Raw genomic sequence first — 5,297 nt, 5'->3', positions numbered from 1 at the left:
TTTACGTAGTTTTTATTCTAAAATAGAGAAATGGGTGGTTTGTATGGAGAGGAATTTTTGTTTGATGGAAAGGAAAATGAGGTTTTGTTGGGATATAACCTCAAAGTGACATAACCTATAAAGCAACTTCTTCTCGTTAACCTACTTTTGAGAGGAGTAAAACTCGATAACAGCGTAAATGCGAGAAAAGCGTAAGAATTATACAGAAAAAAATTGCAAAATGACCTATTCACATTGTGAAAAATTTTCATCAAAACGGAGAATTTTGTCAAAATTTAAGTGTAAGGGGTTTACTTCAAAATGCTCCGTTTTGAAGAAAATGCTCTACAGTGTAGAGTAGAGTACAGTAGTAGTAGAGTACAGTGTAGACTATCTTGCCAATTTTAAGCTTACCGTCAACATTTTGACAACCAAGACTTATTTGACAGGTATATTACTTGGGAATTTGAGGTTATGTTGATCCTAACCTCAAAAACTAAAGCGATTCTGATTTATTTGACTATTTGCGGTACGACGAATTACGACAAAAGCGTAAGGGTTACGCTGAAATGTTGTATTCGGACCTTTACACATTGTAAGACATTTTCATCAAAATGGAGCATTTTGTCAAAATTTACATTCGTGCACTAGCGCAAGGGATTTACTTCAAAATGCTGCTAAAGAAAGTTCCTGACAGTGACACCATCTGGCCAATTTTAAGCTTATCTTCAAGACTGTGAACACCATTAGCCACAGTATTCTTATTTAATTGGAATATTACTTGGGAATTTGAGGTTATGTTGTACCTAACCTCAAAAACCAAACTAAACCACCATTTGGCCATTTAAGGAACATCCAAATGCGACAAATGTAAGAATTACACAGAAGTACACATTGTGAGAAATTTTTATCAAAACGGAGCATTTTGTCAAAATTTACGTGCGCAAGTGCAAAAGATATAACTTCAAAATGCTCCTAAAGAAAATGCCTGACAGTGTATAGAGACCATCAGACCTATTTTTGGTTTATCGTCAAGACTGAAAATCGCAAGTCACTATATTCTTATTTTGTAGGAATGTAGAATGAGAATTTGAGGTTATGTTAACCCTAACCTGAAAAATCGTTATGACGGAGCATTTTGTCAAAATTTACGTTAAGAAGTGCAAGCGATATACAGTAGAGTTCCTCAAATTTGAACATTTGGGGGTATAGATGACATTTCTCACTCCTCAAATTTGAACAATATTTTCAAAAACGTAACGGAATTCATGTGAAATGCACTTCCCTAAATTAAAATAAATAACTTTAGAGAATATATCAATGTCATTTATTGTGAAATAAATGGAATTTGTTGTGGAAGTTAATATAATACGAAATTATTGAAGAAAAACCAGAGATAAATGGTTCTAATTCAGACTCCATGCAAAACTTTCTTCACATAACCTCAATTTTACATTTTGAACTCAACCGTCGTTCAAATTTGAGGAGTTCAAATTTGAGGAACTCGACTGTACTTCAAAAAGCTCCTCGGGTTGCGAAACCCGAGAAACCCAAAAATTGCATCTCGAAACCCGAGAAACCCAAAAATTGCATCGCGAAACCCGAGAAGCCCAAGAATTGCATTGCGAAACCTGAGAAACTCAAAAATAATTCGGAGAACAAAGTGGTCGATTTTTTTCGTGAGTGTCGCTGATGGCCAACTTACGAAAATTAGTGAATTTACCCCCAGGAACGATTTACTTCACACATTTTTTGAGGTTAAGTTTTTCTCCACGATTTAGGGGAGGAAATGGGGTGACACTAAAAGTGAATGCAATTTTTAAGACGAAAGAGCAGCATTGTAAAACCGGAAATAAGGCTCCACGTAATTAGTGTATAATTTTGGGAAAGCGGAAAGAGAAAAAAGTTAAGAAACTAACCTAAAAAAAAATAAAACTTAGAAGAGTGTAATGCAATCGGCATGAAACATCTCATTCAACAACATTAAATGGCTGAAATAATAGTGAGAATTGTATTTCAGAAAACAATCATAACCTTGAAGAATGAGAAGTTGCGTTTCTTATTTTAGGTTAGGTTAGCCATAACCTCACAATTTCAAATCAACTTTTTACTGAATAAGACTGGGGTCTTTGAGAGTCTTTCTTAATTGAACAGAGAAATTTAAAATGGGAATGTTGACAAGGTTATAACAATTGAAAAATCTTTTCTATAGGTTATGTTGGTTATGTTACTTTGAGGTTATGTGGACTTCAAGCAAAAACCTCACGTCTTTTCGTGAAGTTTTCTCCATTCTAGGTGTTGCAGTTAATACAATTGACTGCAGAGAAGAGTCTGTGAGAGAAAAAAAAGTCACAGAGTGAAAAAAAAATGATGAGAAAGGACTAATGACAAGATTTGGGCTGTTATATCACGGTGTGCCCCTCAAATTTTCACACGCTTATATTTTATACTGTATTTTTTGTTTGTCGTAATTTAATTAGAAACACACGCAAAGGAAGAAATGTGCTGTTTTCTTTGCACACAATTTGTGTTTTGACTTAGTTTTTTTTTTGTTTTCAATCACACGGAAATTTTTTTCTCAATATTGTATAACATCTGACATTTCTTCTATTGCAAAAATGCGTGGAAATTGCACTAAATGAAGAAACGCGCTATTGTAGGTAAATGAATGAGGAAAAGAAAAAAAAGTTTAAATTAAAATGGGTGAAAAAAAGAATAACTAAATGAGGACAAAACTAAAAAGAAAAAAACGTTGACAGAATTTTTAGGCCACAAGACATTGAGAGAGGATAATCTTGAGATGAAGAAAAAATTTTTAGAAAACGGAAAAATCCCAAGGGCGATTTTGTAGAGCATTTTGAGGAGGAAGATGAAGAGAAAAAAAATTGAATGGCGAGGGGTATTTAGTGGTGCAGTGTTTAAACCCAATGGGTTCATAATACTATTATAAAAAATATATATATTAAAAAAAAAAAAACAGAAAATGAAGAATAAAACAAGTTAACATTATATTATTAATATTATATATGGTATATATTTATAAAGAAAAAGTGGACGACAAGGTGATTAGAAGAAAGAATACCAAGAAATAGATGAGCTGTAGACGGAACAAAATAAAAAGTAGACAGTGAACAAGGAATGTGCTGAGTAGAATTTAAAAAAATAAAAAAACTAAAAAAATATTTGCAAAAATACGGAGGGATATTTAAAAAAAAATTCCAGCGGATTGAGAAGCATATTGTGCAGGTTTTATCTAAACTAGAGAAAAAAAATAATGAAAATATTATATAATATATAATGATGAAAATGAAAGCTGTTTTCTGGCTTAAATGTACTGCAAAAAAATATATTGTACTGTGTAATTTTTAGGGGTTTGTGTAAGAATCTTTTCACTTACACAATCATTTTAATTCACTAAATGACGTAGAAAGACGGTCACATATGAGAGAAAAGTATCACATATACTTTATGGGAAACAAAACAAACTTATAATCGCAATACATTTCGTTTCTTCAACTTCATCTACTTTCCTGAACTGTTCCAGATGAAAGAGTAATACTTTAATGAAAGTTTTGTCCATGGGATTATTTTTTTTTCTTGCGAAATTAGATTTAAATAACAAAAAAGCAAATTGATGGACCAAATAGAAATGCCCGGTTTTAGGAGTTGAGAAACAAAAATAACTAGAATCCAGCAAATTAAGCTCCGCCCTGAAATGGTTTTACGTCACGCCCTCTTCAGGAACTACTACAATAAACGATGGATTTTAACAAATCGTAATGTTTGATAATATGCTATAGGAATATCCTTATAACAAATTACATTAACCATCGAGAAAAAGTCCGAGAAATCGTTAATAGCAAAAAATTAGGCCGCGCCTCTTCGGTTCTGATACCTTCGCAAAAGAGTTCGAAAGTAAAGCATACAATTTTAGAACAGCTGAGTAAGTCCCATTCTTTGATAATGTAACGTTGCACCATCTTGAAAACTTAGGTTAGAGCAATATTTACCGACAAAACAATAAGTCACGCCCACTTCATTTTCTATATTTGGAAAACTGCTAATAAAATGCTCCATTTGTTCAAATTTCTTCCAAGAGGTCATAAGTAGGGGAGACCAGGGTAGCATTAGTCACCAAATGAAATTTTTCATTGCGTATAATTTTTTACAAAAAGAGTGTAAGGGAAGGTTTTGCAGGTTCGTAACGTCGCAGCTTCGTAAAAGTTGATTTTTTTCAAGTTAGGGGAAAGTGCCCATGCTTGATACCATTGGAAGCTTCGTAATGACTAAATTTTCTATGTTCCACAATATATATGTAACTCATGGCAATGCGATTTTAGAAACTATGCGAAAGTGGCCAGTTTTTAAAATATATTGCGGAGTCACGTTTATTGAGAATTTAGTCATTACGAAGCTTCCAATGGTTTCAAGCCTGGGCACTTTCTCCTACTAAATGAATATCATCCAAGGTCATATGTTCCAATAGATAACCCTACATCTCACATTTCCTGACAAACTTGGGAGCCTAGGCCTTTTTTCCTAGGTTCTAGAAGCAAAAATGAAAAAATAGGCTTAATATCGTAATTCTGATGTGTATTATTTTATACATTTTTTCACACTTTAAGCGTCTTTTCGAAAAGAAAAACATTATTCCAAGTTATTGAGGGTTTATCAGGATTAATATTTAGGGGAGACCGGAGTAGAATTAGCCACGCATGGTATTAGACAATTGGATGTTATAGCCTGCTCTAGAAGGAATATTGAGGAAACCACTACATATTGAAAGTAAACACATCCCTTCCTATTCATTGAAATATTTTTCAACCTGGTACAAACATTTTTTGTACAAATTATACGCTATGAAAAATTTCATTTGCTGGCTAATTCTACCCCGGTTTCCCATATCGTGAAAATCATTCGCTCAAACGGGGTCGTTTTTGTGGGTGGTGGAAAATTCACAAAAAATTAGCACCTTTGCAGCTCAGGAAAATTGAATTTTGCAGCTTCGTAAAAACATCTGTCTAAATTATTGGCCACCGACTTCGCCGTTTTGGATATTTGACCTATCAGAGGCATCAGAGATTCCACTGAATAAGTTCACAAGAAAATTTGGATATTAAACAATTTTTATGAAAAACCGAAAGAAAAACATATTTTTGTATCAAAACTTTCACCAGGTGTTTTTGTTTCAAATCAAAATCTGTCAAATCCCACTTAACCAAGCTCTTAAACTGACTGTCAGAATGCAAGGAAAAATGGTTTACGAAGTGTCATAAAACATGTGTTAGAAAAATAGTATAAAATTTATTTTTTAATGC

This window comes from Phlebotomus papatasi, chromosome 2, assembly GCF_024763615.1.
Source record: "Phlebotomus papatasi isolate M1 chromosome 2, Ppap_2.1, whole genome shotgun sequence".
Taxonomy (NCBI): Eukaryota; Metazoa; Arthropoda; class Insecta; order Diptera; family Psychodidae; genus Phlebotomus; species Phlebotomus papatasi.
This window is presented reverse-complemented; position numbering follows the sequence as displayed.